General features: G+C 38.3%; 1 protein-coding gene and 1 long non-coding RNA gene across 2 annotated transcripts in view; both read left to right on the forward strand.

Annotated features, from left to right (window-relative positions):
- The window catches only part of slit3 (slit homolog 3 (Drosophila)), a 275,614-nt gene that overhangs the window by 32,376 nt on the left and 221,705 nt on the right, over positions 1 to 21,533 (forward strand). The gene's annotated exons all lie outside the window — the stretch shown is intronic.
- Positions 11,633 to 13,823, forward strand: LOC144025969 (uncharacterized). The gene is made up of 4 exons (XR_013285015.1): positions 11,633 to 12,320; positions 13,023 to 13,266; positions 13,367 to 13,550; positions 13,651 to 13,823. It is a non-coding gene; the product is annotated as an uncharacterized LOC144025969 (long non-coding RNA).

Consider the following 21,533-nt stretch of genomic DNA (forward strand, 5'->3'; position numbering starts at 1 on the left):
AACCAAAATCTTTCATGATTAAAAGACTTGTGGTTATTAATGTCAATCTTGTAAGTTGCTGGTCTAAATACCCACTCTAAAAACAGTTAGGTCAAAAATTACACAAACTGGGTCAAACAAGGGACTAAGCCAACGTGTTGGGTTTTTCGATTGACCCCAAAATGTGCATCAAATGAATAAACCACAAAACAACCCAAAAAATGGGTTGCTTTGTGGGTTATTCATTTGATCCACATTTTGAAGTAAATTGAATAACCCAAAACGTTGGCTCAGTTCATTTTTGACCCAGTTCAATTGGGTTATTCCCAATTCCCCATTGGGTTATAATTGGTAATTAACAAAAAACTTGGGTCAAATTAAATTAATAACCCCCAAAGAAACACAATTTTTGGGGTTGTTTTGTGGGGGTATTAGTTTGACCCAAGTTTTTGGTTAATTGAATAACCCAATTGAACTGGCTCAAAAATGAACTGACCCAACTTTTTGATTTATTTAACCCCCAAAGTTGGGTAAATTTAAAAATAAATAAATAAATACATTTGAACCAACTTTTGGGGTTAAATAAATCTTTTTATTAAACTTTTGGGGTTAAATAATTCAGTCAGTCAATTCTTTTTTGACCCAGTTCATTTGGGTTATTCAAATCATCCAACAAGTTGGACCAGTTGAATACCCCACAAAACAACCCCCCCAAACATGGGTTGCGTTGTGGGTTATTAATTTGACAACTTTTTGGGTCGAATAACTCAGAAGTTGAGTTGGTCCATTCTTGACCCAGTTTGGCTTATTTTTGACCCAACTGTTTTGCGAGCGTGCCTTCCAGCAATTACTCCAGATGTGAAGACTGGGGAACGTCCATCGACTGCAAACGCGACGGGTTTCGCTCGGAAGAAGGAAGAGATGAACGAGAGCGTGAGGGGAAGCATGTCGGTGTCACTTGAGATGACTTTTCCCTCCTAATGAACTTAATGAGGAAAGACGATAAGGCCGCCTTTCATCTGGCCTGATTGTCCATTCAGAGGCCACGGCTGCAGTTTACCTACTGGAATGCTGCGGTTAGTGTTACCCAAAGTGTGTGTAAGCTGCGCATCACCTGATTGGCCGCAACCTATGGATCCTGCATAGCGATTGGTGATAGGGAATACAACCCCCAGAACTGACCCCACCCACCCACTGATTTCACATTTGTCTACTTTGCTTTCTTTACCCCTTTTTACGTCCGCATACAAAGACCACTTCCTGTTTGGATGTTTGCGTCGCTGTTGTGCGATTGTCCTCTTGTGTTTGCCCTCTTGCGTTTGTGTTTCACGCCATGTTCTCCGCTCGCAAGAAAACAAAGTCATTGGCACCGAGACGACACGTGGCAATCAAACAGGAATTGACCACTAAGCTTTGAATGTCACTGACTGTTGCAACTAAGATGTACTGGAAGAGTCACAGAAAGAAATTGAAATGGACATTCTTCAAAATGTTTTCCTCCATTTTTTTTTTTTTTTTGTGAGTTCTGTATACTAACCCAACCGTGGCTTTGTGCAACTGTCGTGTAGTCGCGGAAGGTGTCTTTTACGCCACTAGGCCCAGGCACGGTATCTGAATTCATTACTGTCTAATGTTGTGATTTAACTCTTTGACCGCCAGAAACGTTTAATAGCGATTAGTAAAATCCCGATGTATGCCGCCATAAACGTTAAATCACTTTTTTTTTTTTAAATCAATGGGCAATACAACGTCTAACTGCAGCGCTGCCTGGTCAATGGGTTGTGGAATCAGCTGCCGGTGTATGAAATTACAATGAAACATGACGTAATCTGATAAAATAGAACATTTTCCAGGATGACGTCAATGATCAAAACCTTTGTCATATTAAAGTTTTTTTTTTTTTTTTTTTATAACGTGGCAGTAAAAGAGTTAATGTCATATTATGGCAAACATAATGTGATTGGACATTAATGTTAACTGGGAAAAGATAGATGAGATTTGTGTTTGTATAAAACATTTCTAATTTCTAATCTATTTAAATATAATGAATCTGAAGTTAGGGATGTAATGATATGCAAACATCACATTGCGATATCACGATATGAAGGTCACGATACGATAATTATCACGATTTTGTGGGGAGGTTGGCGATACAGAAAAAGTCACAATATTGTGTAAAAAAAAAAAAAAAGCTCATACTAAAATAAACACAAAATTGTGCCTATGTATATTACAGCAATGAAAAATATAACTATTATGAATATATATATATATATATATATATATATATATATATATATATATATATATATATATATATATATATATATATATATATATATATATATATATAACATTATAAATTGAGGCACTTACTTGCTAATGCAAGCACACATTGAGTTCCCACACATATTGACTCGATTCACAAGCATTTTACGTTCCCCTTCATCTGACCATTAGCATGGATTTTAAACATAGAAGGGAAAAAACATGCTTTGTGAAAATTAAACTGCACTAAAAAGGTAACCACCAGAGGGTGCTAGAACTGCACAAATGGGAATCAACCGACTTTTTTTCTTTTTTTTTAACAGATGTGCTGCTCTTAATATTGTGACATGACGACGACGATATATTGTGGCAGTTTTAATATTGCAATATTACGATATTGCCGTTATCATTACATCCCAAATCTGAAGTTCACGTCTGAACTTTTCTTTGAGGGGAAATTGGCAATCCTCCAAGTCACCTTTTGTTGATTGTGACTGAATGGGGTGTGTGTGAGTGTGTGTTTCAAACACGATCCTTGCAGACGTTCTTGAGGTCCATTGAGCTCAGACTTGGCCACGTCGCCTCAGCGAGACGGTGCCAGGCGGATTTAAATGAAATTTGGTAAAGTGGCGGAGCGCGAGCCAAAATGAGAACCTCATCGTTTTGGCCGCTTGGCGGCTCGTTTGCGAGCTCCGATTCATCTTCGACTTTTTCCACATTTACGGGGGCAAAGCGTTGTCCTTCTTCCTCCCACCTCGAGAGCTGTCCCGTGTTTTGTGTCCAAAATAGCTTGGCGGCGAAAAGTTGCGCATCTTTGTGTGTCACTTGTCAATTTGTCAGCTTTCCGCGCGAGACGTACTGTACGTGTGACTAAAACAAGCCAGCTTGTCTCCTGTCGAGCGGGGTTGCACGGGGGTCTTTTTCCTTTCCAATGTCAAAGATTTTTTTTTTTTATGTTTGCTGTGAAATAGCGCAGAGGCTGCATGTGGTTGTGATTTAAGCGCACAAATATAGGTGAGTGGGGTGGGAGGCGGAGTCGTTGCAGACTCAAACATTATTTTTTTTCTTTGGAATAAAAAGGCGCCGAGGTTCAAATGAATCCGTTTACCAACAAGTGTGCGTTCAGCGTGTATTTTTAGACGCGCCATCCGTGTACATAATTTGTGTCTGGTCTACATCTGATATTTTCTTGTGTTTGCACACGTCTTGTCATTTCAACGCGTATCCTAATGTACATACATACAGTACACGTTTAGTTTTGTATGACCGTGTAAACACGAGAGAGGCGAACTTGAGACGAGGCCATATGCACTCACATAGCGTTTGTTTAATCACAATTTAGGTTTACACGAGGAGGCTAATCAAAAGCAGACGCGGCTGCCTGGAAAAGCCGAGGACGAGCGAGGGAAGATGAATTGGGAAGAAGAGAAGGGAAGAAATTGAGAAGCAGACGAGCGGAAAGAACACAACAGAAAATGTTTGATAAAATGTTGCGCAACAGACTAATGATCTGGCTAGCTCCGGGATGATTAAATATGACCTGGCAGATCCTGGATGCGCACTCATCTTTCAACACGGAAGACAATTTAATAAGAATTTAAGTAGGAAATGGTACAAGAGTGGACAGTTTTCCAGGAACATGAGGAGCACTGTGTCAGCAAGCGAAAAAAAAAAATAAATAAATCAGAAAATAGGACATGAAACAAAAGAGTAGTACAAATAAACTGAATAATTACAAACAAATTACAAACAAATATTTACCAAATTAAAAAAAAAGTAAGATAAGAGATAAATCATAGATTAATATAAATATACAAATATAAGACATCAAATCCACATTAAAAAAATGCTATAATTTCATCACTTAGGATTGTTTTATTTTGAAGCAAATAAGTACAATAATAGACAAACAGGAATACTTGCAATAAAACGTATGAAAACATGGACAATATCACTATCGATATATTGTTAGGCCAAAAATACCCCCTTTTTTTGGATTGTTTTTGTAACTAAACAAATCAATGTCTTTGGTTTTGGATTTCTTAGAAACCACCCCGGAAACCTGGGTCAAATTGAACTAAATCACGGGACGGTCCAATTTTTTTTTTTACCAAAAACTGGGTAATTTTTGGTCCAATAGGTTTAAGAGTAACTTTGTTCTCGCAAGATGAATTCTCGCTGCATTTGTGAGTTCACAAACTCTGGAGAATACATCTTGTATTGCTCCCGCAGATAATTGCATGTGGTTCGGACCAATCACAGAGCGACATTGTGTTTAGGGGCGAGACATGCAACTGTGACGAAAACCAGGAAGCCAGCGCCGACGCCGGAGCGAACAAACAAACCTAACATGGACAAACGGACGCTACACTTACTGTAATTCTGTTCTCACAAATTGACTCACCGTTTCCTTGTTGAACAGCGAGAGGCGCTTCGTGCTTTTCTAGCTGGTAAGATGTTCGTGCTTTTCCCCCCTTCGACAAGAACGATGAACGGACACAAACACATACGTCATATTGCACAAAACAACCTCCCCAAAATTAGCCATTTTGTGCAAAACGACCCAAAAATTTGGGCATTTTGCGTCAAACAGCGCCAACAAATGGGACATTTTGTACAAAATTAGCTAGAAAGTTTCGTCAAATTGACACAAGTGGGCAAATTGGTCCAGTTTTGACCTCAATTTGTTTTTTGTTTTTTTTAACCCAACTGTTTTTGGAGCAGATACACTTTTTTTTTTGTAAATTTTGTGTAATAACTACTATTTCTTCAACCATTCTTTCAAAGCCTTCTGTATGCTCTAGCATAAAAAAACAAAACAAAATAAAACACAAACAAACAAAAAAATTGTAAATACGTCTTTGGGACACTTAACATTTCAAATAGAACATATTTATACGTTTTTGGGAGCAAATGAGTTAATTATTGGGTTACTTCACTACATCAGTTCCTGTTTATGATGTATATAATAATAATAATAACAATAATAATAACAATAATAATATTGCATTTATATAACAAAATTATTTTAATTAACTGAAATATCAATATTTCAATTTTAGTAGCAATTTTATGGCAACTATCTGATGTCAGGAGTATCTATCATCCATCCATCCATCCATTTTCTGAACCACTTGTTCCTCACAAGGGTCGCGGGGGGTGCTGGAGCCTATTTCAGCTGGCTCTGGGCAGTAGGCTGGGTCACCCTGGACTAGTTGCCAGACAATCGCAGGGCACACAGATACGAACAACCATCCACACTCACAAGCACACCTAGAGACAATTAACCTGCCATGCATGTCTTTGGAATGTGGGAGGAGACCAGAGTACCCGGAGAAGACCCCCGCAGGCACGGGGAGAACATGCAAACTCCACCCAGGAAGGCCGCAGCCTGGACTTGAACCCGAGTCCTCAGAGCTGGGAGGCGGACGTGCTAACCAGTCAATCCACCGTGCCGCCGTATTTATTTCCGTACATCACTAATATGGAGTCAGAAATGCTTTCTCTTCTTCCGGTCACTGACTCACTACATTTCATTTGGAATCCTGCTAAATGCTTTCCAGCCGTTGTCAACATGAACAATGCAAATTTGAAAAGTACCTGAAATGTTCTTTCTTCTTCTTCTTCTTTTTCTTTCTGGAGCGGTGATCATTTCAAGGCATTTCTGACTCATTTCTACGCGGCGAGACATGTTGCACGAAAGTTTTTGCTTTGCCAAGACCAGCAGTAATAATGTAATGATGACATCGGAGGCTGTCAGACGTTGCACGGCCGTTCCTGGAAACTGTCTGCGTGTTTCCTTCAAAGCTTGTCTTTTAGCGAGTATAAATCGTCTCTTTTAAGCTTCGTGTGGCTGAAAAAGTGGACGCTGAAATTGTCGTGCGTCTTGTTGCTCACGTTACCGGCTGATGTATTGCCTGTTGCCTGTTTTAATTTGGCTTCAGTCGGTGAGATTTGTTTCCGGAGGTAGTCTGGCCATCATTCTGGCCGCAGGCGGCACAGTTGACAACCACCCCCGCTCAAGAGGACCCTTTGAATTGTGTGCGTTTGCACTCTCGCGTGTGTTTGTGCGTAAACGCGCAAATTGTCCGAATGTTGACGCGTGATTGATGCTGTTGAAGTCGAGTCGGACGTCAACAAATGAGGCCGATGTGTTACGATTCCGCAAACGGGAGTTAACACAAACATGGCGGCAGCGCCAATCAGCAATTCACATCCATCCATCACAAATGGATCGAAACAATAAAAAAAAAAAAAAAAAAAAAAAAAAAAAGAAATGTCTTTGCTGGGACTTTCCTGACAACATTTTTGCCTCATTATCTCAACATGTTTTGATTTTTGACACCCAATTTTGTTTGGCTTATTTTTGTTTCACAATTCAAAACGGTTCCCAGATGTCTTCATAACACATCTGGGGCAAGTTTGGTCAAAATACTTCATTCATCAAGAATTATAGCACACTTTACATCCTGTTTATAGCCGAGCTCAATTCATCGGGTTTGACACAACACAGTTATGAATTACAGGCAGAACGTTTGTTTATTTTGCCCTTTTAGTAATTGTTTAACTTTACAACAGAGAAAAATTGGCAAATATCTGATGAATTTATTGATTATTTTTTAAAGATTTTTTTTTTTTGTTATTTATTTTTATTTCATGTTGCAATGTGTTGTGCAAAAAGAGAGAAAAATAGCATCATGAACAAAATGGCCAATTTTTGCCAATTTTAACAGAGCTAGTATCAAATTGGCTGGCTGGTTAATTGGTCAATTAATTCTCAACTCAACTCAATTTTATTTATAATGTTGCTTGTATACAAAGGGCTGTACATGGAACAGAAATCGGTCAAGCAGAAAACAAAAACATTGCAAGTAAGTATACAAGTGAATAAAATTGACACCGATAAATTAATAACAAGAAGTAGGTAAGTGAGCGAATGAATAAAACTAAATAAAAAAAATAAAATAAAAAATAAAATAAATAAAATTAACAGCAAATTCATAACAGAAATGGAATTCTTCTTCCTCTTCTTCTTTTTCTTCTTCTTATTAAAAAAAAATGATGATAAACATTCACTGTTATACATAAAAAACAGGAGAAAATGAAGAAAACCCCCCCACCAATTTTGAATAAATAAATAAATAAATAAAACTTCAAATTCATAACACAAATGCAAACAACACCAACTATTCTTCAAAAAAATGCTGATAAACATTCACAATGTTATACGTAAAAAACACAAGGAAATGAGGAAAAAATCCACCACATTTGAATGAATGAATGAATGAAAGAATAAATAAATAAATGAATAAATAAATAAATACATAAATAAACATCAAATTCATAAAACAAACGCAAACATCAACAATTCTTAAAAAAAAAACGCTGATAAACATTCACTATGTTATACATACATAAAAAACATGAGGAAATGAGAAAAAAATCAACGAAATTTGAACGAGTGAATGAATGAATGAATGAGTCAATGAATAAATAGATAAATAGATAAAATAAACATCAAATTCATAAAACAAACGCAAAACACCAACAATTCTTCCTCTTCTTAAAAAAAAAAAAACCGCTGATAAATATTCACTCTTATACGTAAAATACATGAGGAAATGAAAAAGAAATCACCAAATTTGAGTGAATGAATGAATGAATGAATAACTAACTAAATAAATACATAATTAAATAAACATCAAATTCATTACACACACGCAAACAACACCAACGATTCTCAAAAAAAAGTTGATAAACATTCACTATGTTATACATTAAAAAAAACTAAGGAAATGAGAATAAAAAATCCACCAAATTTGAATGAATAAATGAATGAATGAATCGGAAAATGGCTCTACGACCTTTTGAAAAAGAGTCTGTGTACATTTTAGTCAAGCAAATTTCTGAGTCTTCCAATTACCAATTGAAGTCTGACTGGAGTCGTCCACGTGACTTCAGCCTCAAGGCTTCTTTTGTCCCCCCCCCAGTGTGGGGAGGATTGTTTGTCAACCTTTTTCCTGAAGGAAGCCATTTTCCCGCCCATCTCCCAAATATACACGCGGTGGAAACACCACAGATTGCCCTCAATTGCGCTCGGCGGACCAATCGGCGAAATCCCCCCGAGGATTGAAACGTCGTCCCGCGTGAATCCAAAAAGGCCGCAACGCTCTCAAGGTTAGAAGCCGTGACATCGAAAGATGCTCTGAAGCGAGCAAGCGAGAGTGGGGCCACATGAATGGTGCGAGAGAGCGGATCTAACCTCAAAATACAGAGCACCGCAAAACCACTTGAAAACCTGACGCGATGTATTTTTATACGCACGCTGGCAAACACACAGTGGGAGCGTTGGACTGCCCGACTTCGCCGACACATAAACACGCCGGTGCCCGCATTGCCGCAAACGCAACTTTGACTTTTTTATTTTTGAGGGGGGCGGGGTGGGAGGTGTTCTTTTACGCAACTTACGGGGCGACTCCACCTGCTCAACTTAGCAAAACACATTTGTTTAACAACATTAACCATTTTAAATCACTCCCAAGCCCCAAAAAAATAGCTCAATTCAACGTTTTGAGTATTTGCACCAAGCCCAAGAAAGACGTATACACACGTCATGGTGCCAGCCACATCATTTTGTTCAACCAAAGGTGGAGCGAGATAATTAAAGATGTTTAAAAAGTTGTCGGTTTTGTGTACGTTCTTCAAATCAGGCTCGTAAACACGAGGCTTCATACGCGCTGTTGGCCTGCAGTTTCGGCGGGTTGTGACTCACGGCAGCCCCGTCCGTCGTCTTGCACTCGAAAGGAGACGAACGCACAATAAAAGGACTGTTTGCTCTCGTCACGGTTGTGAACGTTTGTGTCAGAGTTGGGCTCGTCAGACCAGCCCACATTAGTTCACAACTTTTGAATGACGATAGACAATTTTACTCTTAATAGTGTATCAATCTGAAATAGATTGATACTCCCTCCAGTAACATTCATACAGAACATAATTAGTGAAAATGGGAAAGGACAAAAAGGGACCAATTGTCAAGTATCCATAATGTGAGGTCCAGCCCAGTGGGAATTTGCCAGGATATATATATATATATATATATATATATATATATATATATATATATATGTGTGTATATATGTATATATATGTGTGTATATATGTATATGTATATATATGTATATGTATATGTATATATATGTATATGTATATGTATATGTATATATATGTATATGTATATATATGTATATGTGTATATATATATGTATATGTATATATGTAATGTATATATGTATATGTAAATATATATATATATATATATATATATATATATATATGTATATATATATATATATGTATATATATATATATATATATATATATATATATATATGTATATGTATATGTATAGTGGTATAACAAACATTGTTCATATATTATTTATTTGATCCAATATTTGATTTATTTTATTGTTAAAACAAATATTACTAAAATATAAAATTGACATACATTAAATCTTTTGATTTATTTTATCAACTTAAATTGGTTTATTTTATTATTGAAAATACTTTTATATGCTCAACAATTTTACACATTTGTTTAAATTGGTAATTTTTTAAAATAATTTTTTATTGAAAATATTTTTTATGATAAACAGTTTTTCATTTATATTTGATTTGGAAAAGTGGTTCCAAAAAAAGGATGGATATTTTACATTTTCATTTTATGAAATAATTGGTTAGTTTTATTTAATGTAAAAAAATATGTAGGCATATGGATAAAATAAAATGTGTTTATGTTTTTAGATTTATTTTATTAAATTCATAAATGTATTTATTGGCGTAGTAAAATTTAATTGTACACGTAATTTAAAAAATGAAGCGACAACTTAACATTTTATTACTTTGCTTTCTGCCTGACTGTTTAAAAACAACAAATGCAGCTTTAAATACTCCAATGTGGAGGAAATCAAGAGCGACCGTGAAGAAAAAAAAAAAAAAAAGTTCGCTTTGTTAATATGTGTCAAGTTATCATTCCCGAATCAGCTCCCGTTTACAAGCCCGGCGTGTCACGCTTGTGCACTTTAAAAGCTTGCAGTCGGCGCTCCAGACCAGACAATCCACTCCAGTTTGTCGCTTTGCTGCACACATCCATTCGCTCGCCAGTAAAGTCAACGCCGTTATCCAAACACAATCGTGCGAAGGCCATCGCACCAGTAAATAAGCCGCAAATGGACATTTTCAATTGATGTGGTGCAGAAAATGGGCTGAAAGCTTCCAGTTTTCCAGCAACAAATCCCCATTAGCTTAGCTTGCTTTTTTCTCCTGCTAATTATCACATCTCCTGAGGGCTTGTTTATCTTCATCACTGCGACAAACATCATCATCATCATCATCATCATTGACAAGCTGAATGTGCAGAAAAAAACAAAAAAACAAAAAAAACGCCATCTGGGGCAGAGGGTGCTTGTTAGTCGGCTCGGGACCAATTAGCATGTTTGGAGACAAATCCTCATGAATAAAAAATAAAAAGAGTGGAATAAGAAGGGCCTAACTGATTAATTGCCTGGCTGATATTAGCTCTTTTTTTTCTTTGCACATATAACACATTACAACAACCCCCCCCACGATTAATTAATTAATCGTCATGGGAATTTTTTTTCTTCCAAATATTGGAATCTGCATCGGCCTCAACTTCATATTAATAAGACCTGCAGGGACAATTTGACTGACTTAGAGTAGTGCCTTGAGATACTGGGTACCTAACTTAGAAGTTTATCAAGATGTGAGCCGTCTTTTGACTGATTATTTTTTTCTTTTTTGCATTTGACTCGTGAGTGCAAGCCAACAAGAATCACCCATATGCTAATGCTAACACACAATTGGAAAAGCCATAGATGTGCCAAAGGAAGGCATATATTCTTTATCCTCTGCAAAGAATGATAAGTGTTGAGGACATCTTGTCCGTCTCCCGATACAACTGTACATCTAATAGTGCCCCCAAGTGACCTGGGTGTGCACACGAGAAGGAGTCGAGCAAAAAAGTCTGACAAAAAATGTTTTGAATTCTTTATATTCTTTGAATGCATTTTTATCTACAATCACTATTAGTCGCTATTTCTTTGGCTTTTTTTTTTTTTTTTTGCGACTTTAAGCTCTTGAGAACTATTCATAAGCTTGGTCTGGCTTAGTGTTAATTTAGTCAACAAAAACTAAACAAAAATAATTTTGTCAAAACACATTTTTCACCAGACTAAAACTAGAATAGACAAAACTAAAATGCTCGTTAATAAACAATAACTGGGACTAAATCAGTCTGCATTTTCGTCGGCTAATGAAGATGAGACGAAAATGTCCTTCACTTAATAAAAACTGGACTAAAATCTATGGACATTTTAGTTCATGAACAAAAACAAGACAAAAATTATATGATTTTGTCAAATAATATTGCTAATCTGTCACGTCTGTGACACTGTCATGTGACACACAGCACAAACACAAGGGACAGACAGGAGGTGATTCACGGTGAAAGGTTAAAAAAAAAGAGAAAAAAAAAAGAAGTAAATTATAGTCATAACTTAAAGGTACACTCAGTATTATACAGTGGCATCTAGTGGTGAAACAATAAATCATTCGAAAAAAAATAAAATTGTTTGTGTTAGTAGTATGTAAAAAGATATGTTGTATCGCATAAACGTACTTTTTTAAAATATAATGGTTAGTCTAGAATTCGCAAATTATCTTACATGTCCGAGCCGCGGCTTCTAGTGTCCGCCATGTTTCGCCGCCATCTTTCTGCTACGGGTGCCGTCAAACACAAATTTCAGCGCTCCATTTCTTAACGCGTTTTTGGAACGCACTTCCGGTTTGTATGGCGACCGCATGTCCACGAAGAAGAAGAGTTTCCGGTCCCCGAAGAGAGCATTATCAAGCATCACACTTACTTTGGGAATTTATTTTATTTCAGCGCGACAAAACAAGAGTTTATATTGTAGCCGCATTTGCCAGATGGAGAGAAATGAGGAACAGACTAGGTTTGGGACGTGCCGGTGCCTTCGACTGCTTTCTACTTGACCGGTAAGTAAGAGTACATTTGTGTTTACGTTTTGAGAGCGAGAGAAAAAGTATACACTGTACTAATTAATACGATGTTCGTACCTTTGTTTTACGATCACTGTAGCTGTTGATTAGCAACTCCGCACCACTCGAACGATTTCGTTATGTAGCTACTTGCTTTGAAAAAAAAAAAGATTCCCGCTGGCACGTTATATTTAGAGTAAATGCGCAAGTTATTGTGTAATGTAATGTAACTGTGATTTCGGAGGTATATTTGCCCATAACTTCAATTGAGAATCTAAAGCATACTGTATTAGTGGAGGAGTTGAAAATTATTTTCGTTGTGGTTGGTGAAAATAGGGTTCTCGAAATTAATTTTCGGCAGGGAATAACTTTCTGGACTTAAATGCTGGCTGTACCGTAAGCACTGCTAGAGTCTGAACTCTCTCACTCAAGTGTGTACTGGTCCATTGTGTAATTGGGTGCACAAGAATTTACAGGCTGCCACGTTTTCCACGGAAATTCGACAAGCAAGCAGCCTTTGCATATTCTATGCAGTATGCAGTCAAGTTACTTTTATCTAGCTAATACAATGTTTTGGGCCCAAAAACTAAAGATCTTACCTCTATTTTGGGGGCTTTGTTGGAAAGTTGGTGACATATAGTAGTATCATCAATTATTCTATTTTATTTTATAATTGTGTTTTTGTTTGTGTCACACTAGATCAACAGCCAAACTTGAGGGGTTCCAGAACCATATTCTGATGTATACAAGCATTCATGCACCGTTTAAATACATCACCGACCTGCAAGAAAAAAAAATATCAAGGGGAGAGTCAGCAGCCATATTGGAATGCCCCGAATGAGGACACTTGAATGGAGGACCCCAGAAGGCTTCGGTGTTGTACCACCAGTATCTCCACCTACCATATCTGAGCTGCAACAAACTGAAGTCAGCCGACGTCTTGGTATGTCATTTACATATGGACGGCATTGCACACTACATGAACTTTTTGTGTGAAGCAATACGGAATGGTCACATGTACAAGCACCACTTGTTTTACACAGGACCTGCTGACCAGGTGTCTGAAGCCATGGAGTGACTCCTCCCTCACTTTCCACAGCAGCCAAATTGGAATGTCCCAAATGAGGACACTTGAATGCAGGACCCCAGAAGGCTTCGGTGTTGTACCACCAGTATCTCCACCTACCATATCTGAGCTGCAACAAACTGAAGTCAGCCGACGTCTTGGTATGTCATTTACATATGGACGGCATTGCACACTACATTAACTTTTTGTGTGAAGCAATACGGAATGGTCACATGTACAAACACCACTTGTTTTACACAGGACCTGCTGACCAGGTGTCTGAAGCCATGGAGTGACTCCTCCCTCACTTTCCTCAGCAAGCCTTTGAAGAATATGATATCATCGTTGGTGGGAACATGCCCTCACTCCATAACATGTACTTGTGCAGTCAAGGAGCATGTCAAACTTAATAAAACCAGCAAACATGGAAGTGACTTCATTTTTACTGCAGTCTGTTCACACAATCAATGGACAAGCCTTCCTTGATTTTGCCCCAATAACATCATAGAGTAGGCGAAAAGTAGTGTTACAGATCATACTATGTGTTTGGGAGAGTTTGAGGAATGTTGCAATGTTAATGGGGGACAATGTCAGCACACACACACACACAAAAAAAAAAAACCCATCATGGTATTGAGTTAATCAGATATTTTAGCTGTGTACAACACATACCTGCTCTGTAACACTACCTTTGGCCCAAACCTGTATGTCTATTTTCCATATTTTGAAATGCACAGCGTATTGGTAAATTTCTGGATCAACTGCAATTCATGTCGCTCATTATATTATAACAGCATTTTTTTTTTTTTTTTTAGTTAATATGTTCATTTCATGTAGACTTTTATTTTACTTTATTTTATTTATTCATTTTCATGTACTGTACCTTACATTCATTGGCCAATGAAGAATTGCTTGTCATTGCAAGCATTTATAATAATTCTCCAGGCTTTTGATGTTTTACATTTCTAGTCATGTAAAATAGTGTTAGGTTAGGTGTCGAATGAACACTGCATGTTGACGCCAAAGGAAATAGTATTTTTTAGTTATTCAAAATGTACAAATTAACACACAACAACAATATACAAGTTATACAAACTACAGCAAGTGTCAGACATGGACTAATTATATGCCAGGTAAAAAACCTTTGTATTGTCCTCGAGGATCTGGGAAAGTGTCACTTATTTGCCACAAGTCACCAAGGTGCTGCAGTCTGGGATCCAGGTACAGGAAATCATGGTGGTGCTGATGTGGGATCCAGGTACAGGAAATCATGGTGGTGCTGATGTGCCAGCAATGTGTCAAAAAGTATTTCTTGGTGTCAGTCTATCAGCTGGACTTGGATATCTTCATGTTCCTCCATGGTCATTTCCTGTACGAGTCTCTGCAAGAAGGTAACAATTGTATGTCAGATGAGGTACCAAACAATGAACTGAAAGTCACTGAGCCAATGAAGTACATTATTATATGAGCAAGACTATTTGTGAAAGCCATGTAAATTCCTGCACATCGAAGTACAAGGAAGCTGTTGTATCAAAACTAATTAAGTTGCTTAGTGATATTTATTAGGTAAAATTGTTCAACATGGTGACAAATCGATATCTGAGTAAAGGGTTTCAAATGTTTTTGTAAGCAGCACTTTTCTGAGTGGTTAGTAGCAACAAGACACGGGGGGAATTACGAGTCTGAGTTGCAGATGTGTCGTTCAGTTAACACCATTATTTTTGCACGATATACTAAACATATCAGCAAACGATGTAATCGAAATACCACATATTCCAAGCAAAGGTATGTTTTGAGCCATTCACATGCATGCTCGAATGGAATTATTTTTCCATGATGACATAATTGTACGTTACGAGACACCGCGTTCACTTCCGCGTTCTCTTCCTCGTCGTCTCTCTCGCCCCCTCCTCGCCCTCTTTGAGATGGTCCACATGTCTATAAAACATAACATAACTGTGTGTTCTCTGTTGCATGGTTTAGTTGCACTAACAAATATGAACATAGATAGCCATTATCATTAGCTGACGTACAGTATTTCCAAACAATGCCGACAAAAATATTAATTCTGAAATTAAATGACTAAATCACAATTATTAGGGATCTGTACAGTATGTCTAACAAATGCAATTCACTTACGTCATCACTCGAGGGAATACCAGAAGTTGTTTGCGTTCTGTTCCGGTGAAATTGGTGGTAGGCTGTTGAAGTAGGGTCTCTCTGGGACGCCGTAGTTCGTGTGCTTAAAATCATTGCATTATCTTGTTTGACCGATAGATGGCGGTCGTGAGCTACACACTGGGGCTTTAACATAAATCCAATGGCTATAACGTTCCAACAATAATGTTAATCCGACCACTAACGCTAACTAATGCTTGCTAACTTACTAGCTTGTAGCATGGCGCCATAGTAGCCACTGTAATTGTGTGTCAAGTTGTTTTTCATCAAAAAAGATGAGAAAATTTAATGCGAAATAGTTTTTGATCTGAAAAGGTTCAATATAATCTGCTGACAAAAAAAGTATACGGGGGTAAAATCGTTATCCTGACTAAAACTAGACTAAAATGTTGACAGTTTTTGTTGACTAAAAGTAGATGAATAAAATAATGTTTTTTTTTTTGGACTATATTAAAGACTAAAATGCAAGATTTATAGTGGTAGATTTCAAATGGGATGAGCTTGACTAACTGTAATAAAAACTAACAAGTGTGACTGGAATTTGGACTAAAACTGAGAATACATTTAAAAATCGCAGACAAAATGAACGCTAGTCTGGCTTTTGTGAGGCAAAGACAAACGTTGGGGAGTGGGTGGGCAAGTCCATCCTGCCAGCAGACAACACGCGCGCTCTTTACAAGGTGCGCGGCGGCTGCGGAGGGCGCGTTGGCAGATGAGAGCATGGCGACGTCTCACTCACAAAAACGCAGGCATGCAAACGCTTGCGACACACCTCGGTGACAAGGCGCCGGTTGACGGTCATGTCGTTGTGTTAGTGCGTCTCGGTGTGTGCTAAAATCAACGTGGCATCGTTTGCGTTTCTTCTATATTTTGCCGCCATTGACTCGTGTCTCACGCACATAACTGCTAAAAACCATTGCAAGTCTCAGGTGGTCTTAATTAGAGCAGATGAGGGAATGCGCAATGGCGACGAGCGGACTCGTATCGTCAGGAATGTGCGGCGCACGTGCTGCTTTTGCTATTTACGAGCGATGAGAAGGCGTGCAAGAATTTGTGTGTGTGTAATAATCACTTACAGTAAGCAATTATATGTATTTTTATTGTTGAATGAGTTTGGTGAGACGTGTTTGTATCGTTTGTCTTTTCATGTGTTAGTTGTGGGCTATCGCGCCACCTGTTGCTGTGGCATGTCTTTGACTGGCTGCAAATGTGTCCTGACGTGAATTCTTTTTTTTTTTTTTTGGAACGTTAGAGATTGAATCAAGATTTTCATCTATTGATTTATTGTATGTGGGCGGCATGGTGGGTGAGTGGTTAGCATGTCCGCCTCCCAGTGGTGAGGACACAAGATCGAGTCCAGGCTTCGGCCTTCCTTGATGGAGTTTTCATGTTCTCCCTGTGGCCGCGTGGGTCTTCTCCGGGTACTCCGGTCTCCCACATTCCAAAGACATGCTTGGCAGGTTAATTGGGCGCTCCAAATTGTCCCTAGGTGTGATTGTGAGTGTGGATGGTTGTTCGTCTCTGTGTGCCCTGCGATTGGCTGGCAACCAGTCCAGGGTGTCCCCCGCCTACTGCCTGAAGCCAGCTGGGATAGGCTCTGGCATCCCCGCAACCCTAGTGAGGAAAGGTGGTGAAAAAAATGGATGGATGGATTTATTGTACGTGATCCAATCTGCATTAGTGACACTGTGAATTAGATATAATGTGACAAAGGCTTTGATCATTCATATCATCCTTGAAAACATTCTATTTCATCAGATTTCATCAGATTGTCATGTTTCGGTGTAATTTCATACACCGGCATTCCATTGAAAAGAGATACAATGCTGCCATCTGCTGACCATAGTTAGTGGGTGTTTTTGATTCCACAACCCATTGACCAGGCAGCGCTGCACTTAGACGTTACATTGGGCATTGATTAAAAAAACAAAAAACAAAACGTAGTGGACGTCATTTCACGTTTATAGTGGCATACTTCGTGACTTTACTAATCATTATTAAACGTTTTTGGCAGTCAAAGAGTTAAATTGGTTCAACAATTCCCTTTTTAGAGTGTGTGTGTAATCTGACAATGTGTTGAGTGTGTGAGAAGGCAATAAAGTTAAGGATGGCAAACGCCGCCGCATTCTTAACCTGCTCTGATTTTAATTAACACTGTCTCGTTAAGACACACACACACACACACATGCTTGCTTATTCCTGGCCCAATATGGAGCGAGCGCACGCTTATATGGATTAGATTAGAAATGACGGGAATGATCCTTTCAACACACATACAGGGCGTCATCAGTTCATGACGGGATTCCTGAAAGTTTTCATGACGGGAACGGGTGAAAAAGGAAAAAGGTCTCAGATAGTCTCGTCCATTGTCCTCGCTGTGTTCCACGTGGGGGAAAACTTTAGCGCGTTTTTGTCCCGCAGCCTGCGGGAGGTCACAATCCTCTCACTTGTCTCCTCTGCAAATTTTTGGGATGACTCGAGTTCCCGTCTTGACATAACGAGCTGGATACGTGTGGGCCTTTGTCTACTCCGCATTCTTTCTTCGTGTTTGGATGCGCAAACGGGGACTTTTTAAGGTCTCAGCGTGAGCTCTCGGAATGACACGAGAGCTGAGAGCAGACCCACAATCATGTCGCCGGGTTTGCTTTGAAGAAACTTGGAGAGAAGGTTCACATGGCAATTTATTTTTTTTGGTTTGTGGATAGAACACAGGTTGCAGCTTCATTTGGATTATTCCATTTTAAATTATAATCATAATGCTGTGAGTGTTTCTTTTCAAAATCAAAACATTTTGTCTTTATAGATTCAAATCTTGGTGGTGTACCAAATTGTTATCAGATTTGTGATAGAAAAGCTAATTTGGCACTTGACCAATTTGGAATGTCATAGTTTAACTCTTTTGCTCCCCAAAACGTATAAATACGTTCTATTTTTGCTCCCAAAGATGCATTTATATGTTTTTTTGTTTTTTTGTTTTTATGCTATAGTATACAGAAGGCTTTGATGCAGCCTCTGAACTGCAGAGAATGCATGAAGCAATGGTAGTTATTCCAAAAATGGCCAGCAGGTGGCAGCAGAGTATAAGAGAACAACCAGGGCCATGTTGCAAAAGGCTCTTAACACCACAGTTTTAAACAGATTTGTGAATAACGATGAAACTTAAGCTATATTCTATCGCTAACTGCAGCAAAACGTAACAGAAATATACTTTTTTTTTTCCTGATGAAAGAAGGGACTGTAATCTTTCTTTTAGGTACCATGTTTTTATAGCAATAGAACACAATACTCTGTGAGCCTTGCAAAATTTGCCAAAATCAAAGGGTTTGCTTCAGTGAAAATGTCTAGGAGTGAATGAGTTTTAATTTGAAAAGGTTTTATTCTAATTTTGAGGAATTTTAGGCTTTTGTTTTGGTGAAATCATATGAAGGAAATGAGCCCAAATTGTTGGTCTAATTTTTATTTATTTATTTTTTTGCCTATGCCATCTAATCATCAATGTCAACATTTAATTTTGATGATTTGTCATGAAGAAGAGGTGTAAAACTCCCATTTATTGCTTTATTTTAGCTGATATTTGTACACAGTCTTTACTACAACGTTTCCAGGAATAACTTTCTTCAAATGACTTTCTCAAAAAAAAGAAAAAAGAAAAAGAAAAAAGGTTTTATGTACTCTAGGGCTTTTTTAAATAGCCTATAATTTTTCTGTATGTGGCCCTTGGAGAATAATGTATCAACACCCCTGGTTTAACGCTTAGAAGGTATTTTGTCTATGTGATTACGTCATTCTTTTTTCATGAACAATTAATACCTCTAAAGCTAACTTGCTGTCAACTGAAGATGACATCACCTATACTGATGAAATAGGTAACAACCAATCACAGCTCAGTTTGCTGAGTAAACCTAGAAAACAGGTAAACCGTGATTGGCCGTTACCCATTTCACCAACACAGGTGATGTCATCTTCAGGTATTAATTGTTCATGAAAAATAATGAAGTTATCACATTAATTATAGACAAGGTATTATGTTCGTACTTTTGAAAGTGGCTCAGTGAGTCAAGTATTCCTTTCAGGCTAATGCCAATAGACCGGTTTGTTTAAAATAAATAAATAAATGAATAAATAAAAATCTAAAAAAATATATATATAATAGTTTGACCATTGGTGGCCTTGGCATGGTATAATCAGTAAATCAGGATGTGTTTGTTTTAATTCAGCACTTAATGGCTCACTTTGGGATGTGTCTTAATGGATAATAATAAAACAAAATAATGTCTTGCTTCCTTCCCAGTAATCCTCCTTAAGTGTTTCCTCGTCTTTGTACTACCTTAAATCACATGCACGGCACATCGGCACTCTATTAATCACTCGTTTAATTCCTGAGGAAGACCTAAGTAATCGTAGCGGCTTGTTGCCGCTGCCGTCTCACCCGCCCGGTAAAGACCCCCGCTCGGAGCGTTACGGAACAGGAAGAAAAAAAGAAAAGAAAAAGTCCTTTGAGATGAAAGAGTGCTCGCAGGAGGCGCTTTAATGAAATGTGCTGAGTGAAAGCTGAACCAGGAGGAAAAAGGTCTTAATACCTGCAAACATGCACACGCAAGCGGGACAGACCCCTTTTAATTTAGATATGTATCACACGCGCGCACACGCACGCACACATTTTGGTGCGGCGCATTGGACTCGAATGGGTCAATGAACAGCAGCAATGCAGACAAGTATAGGCTTCCTCTTCTTGTGTGTGTATGTGTGCATTTTTGTGTCTGTTTCTTTGTGTCTATGTATGTTCTGTATGTGAGTTTGTGTTTATGCATTTCTCCCAATGCATGCGTATTGTTTGTTTATGACTGTGTGTGTTTTTGTATGTGTTTCTATCTGTGTGTTTTAGTGTGTGGTTATGTGTGTATGAGTGGGTCTTATTTGCGTATACAGTGTTCCCTCGCTATAATGCGGTTCACTTTTCATGGCCTCGCTGTATTGCGGAATTTTTTTTTCATGCAATTTTGCAGGCATTATTTCTACGGTACGTTATAAAGTTTATGAAGGTTTGAACATTGAGAACGCTTAAACAAGAAAGAAATGTGAGAAAATGTAAATGCCTCAATAAGAAAGGTGTATAAACTATGTGGTGATGGGTTTTAGAGACTTAAAACATTTATAATATAAAACAGAGCTAACTATTTCGCGGATTTCATTTATTGCGGGTATTTTTTCTATGTGAGTGTGTCTATGTAAGTCAGTGCTTCTCAAATAGGTGGGCGGGGCCTCATTGGCAGGGGTGTGGTGTGATGCCAGTGCATAAGACATATGTAATATTTCAAAAAAATAGATTTTTGTTTTTTTTTGCCTAATTGTGTAGCTGCACATCCACCACAGTAGGTGGCAGTGGTGCTCAAATTTTTGTATGTATGCATGCATGTATTTATTTATTTATAAATGTTGATCTATGATTTCAGAGGGAGGGACGTGGGAATGATGGAGGGAGAAACGGGGAGGGAGAGAGGCAGAGGGAGGGAGAAGGAGGGAGGATGATAGAGAGTGAGAGAGAGATTTGGAGGCAATGATGGTGGGAGGGAGGCTGGAAGTGATGGAGGGAGGAAGAGGGGGAGGACGGAGAGACAGACAGAGGGAGGGAGAAGGAGGGAGGGATGAGAGAGAGAGAGAGAGAGAGAGGGCGAGAGAGAGAGAGAGACTGTTAACAGCCATCGTTCCGATATTAAACGATAACATGAGTCATAATGAAAAATCAACTTTTGGGTAATCAAACCAAATGTTTTGTAGTCAGTTGCCATGGTTACTTGTTTTAACATTCTGCTCCTTTTCTCTGGACGGCACAGTGTTCTAGCGGTTCGCACTCCAGCCTCACAGTCAAAAGGGATTCCGGGTTCAAATCTTGATTCAGACCAAACGTCCGAAAATGTCACAATATGCTTCCAAAGCAATTGGTGTTAAGGAAGTATGTTAACATG

The sequence above is a fragment of the Festucalex cinctus genome, chromosome 9, assembly GCF_051991245.1.
Source record: "Festucalex cinctus isolate MCC-2025b chromosome 9, RoL_Fcin_1.0, whole genome shotgun sequence".
Classification (NCBI taxonomy): domain Eukaryota; kingdom Metazoa; phylum Chordata; class Actinopteri; order Syngnathiformes; family Syngnathidae; genus Festucalex; species Festucalex cinctus.